The 1412-nt window shown below is 47.3% G+C and overlaps 1 protein-coding gene across 1 annotated transcript in view; it reads left to right on the top strand.

Moving 5' to 3' along the window:
- The window catches only part of VEPH1 (ventricular zone expressed PH domain containing 1), a 173951-nt gene continuing 172539 nt past the window's right edge, over positions 1 to 1412 (top strand). Inside the window, exon 1 of the mRNA XM_019532639.1 lies at positions 1 to 24. The gene's annotated coding sequence lies outside the window, so the exon portion shown is untranslated. The remainder of the gene's footprint in view (positions 25 to 1412) is intronic.

The following is a 1412-nucleotide window of genomic DNA, read 5'->3' as shown; positions in this document are numbered from 1 at the left end:
AATTCTGAGTCTTTCATATCCCAAGTCAATACTTTAATTGTGGGCTGCTGGCTGTTTTGCAGTGGCTCTCTTCCTCTCTCCTGTTGTGACAAGAAATTCCATCCTGGACCTGAGAAACTTTCTGTTGAGGCTGGTATCTATGATCCTAGGAAAGTTTTAATTTCAACAAAATGGGCAATTTCTGATGAAAAATGATTTTGTTATTACATTCCCAACTCTGTTGTACCTGTCACCGAAACTTCTATATGCTTCTTAGTAATATGATTACTAAATCATTACTAGGTCAGGTTTAGGCAGGGAAAAACAAAAACCTTTTTTCAGGGACACTGTTAATCAACAGTTTACTTGTGTTGGTTTCTCACTGCAGTTCATCAGGTATGTAATTTTTATAGCACTTGTTCTAAAAATGAAGGATGTATATATATATGGTTCCATGTATGGTGTATGTGGTAGATTTTTAAAACAAAAAAACTTTTTATAACTGGGAAAAAAAGGATTTTTTTTTAACAAAGTTGGTATCAATGCTTCTTTTTCACATTTTGCAAGGTTGGAGACTTGTTTTTACAGAAGACTGGGAAAATTTAGCTTTTATAATTGAACATGGAGAGGCTTTGTACTGTAGTGTTCTCTTCCAGGTGCTACGTCTTTTGATACCACCTGTACCCCTCACTGTAAAAATTCAGTCTCTGGATCTTCCTCTGGTGATGTGACTTAGCCCATAGCACTACATTAAGAAGAACAACTCCCCCAGTGTCTGTCTGCAAAAGAGATTATTCTGTTGCAGAAGTTTACTGGGAGTCAGTTGTGGCTAATTCTCTGAGAATTTGTACAGGCAATCCTTGCTTAATGCAGTTTCACTTACCACAGTTTCACTATAGCACTCACTTAAAATACCTACCTGGTTCCACTAACTGCTCAGCGTGTTTCACTGTAACGCTGAACGCAGGGGTGGGGAGAAGCGGCAATGGCAGTGTTGTTGAATGAAGCGGTGAGTGTGGTGGCGGCCCAGGGTGGGGTGGCAGGAGCTTGAGGTCTGCTTTGGTACTTGCTGCTGGAGTGGGCGGAGATGAGTGCTGGTGGCAGCGGTGGTGAGAAGGGGGTGGGGAGGGCAGGCAGGGGACCTGAGCATGGAGCCCAGGCCAGTGCCCAGGGCCAGTGGGGACCAGAGCAGGACGGCAGGAGCATGCAGTCCGCTCTGGCACATGGCGCTGGAGTGACCGGTGGGTGGGTGGGTGGAGAGGAATGGCAGTGGCAGTGAGAAGGGGTGGGCAGGGGGTGTGAGTGCGGGGCCCGGGCTGGTGGGGCAACAGGAACATGGGGCCCGGGCCAGCGGGGTGGTAGGAGCATGGGGCCCAAGCCAGTGGGGCAGCAGGAGTGCAGAGCCTGGTCTGGTGGGGTGGTAGGAGTGTGGG

Source organism: Crocodylus porosus, unplaced genomic scaffold (genome assembly GCF_001723895.1).
Source record: "Crocodylus porosus isolate Cpor-Errol unplaced genomic scaffold, CroPor_comp1, whole genome shotgun sequence".
Classification (NCBI taxonomy): Eukaryota; Metazoa; Chordata; order Crocodylia; family Crocodylidae; genus Crocodylus; species Crocodylus porosus.
Note: the sequence above shows the minus strand (reverse complement) of the source record. Positions and strands in the feature narration are given on the sequence as shown.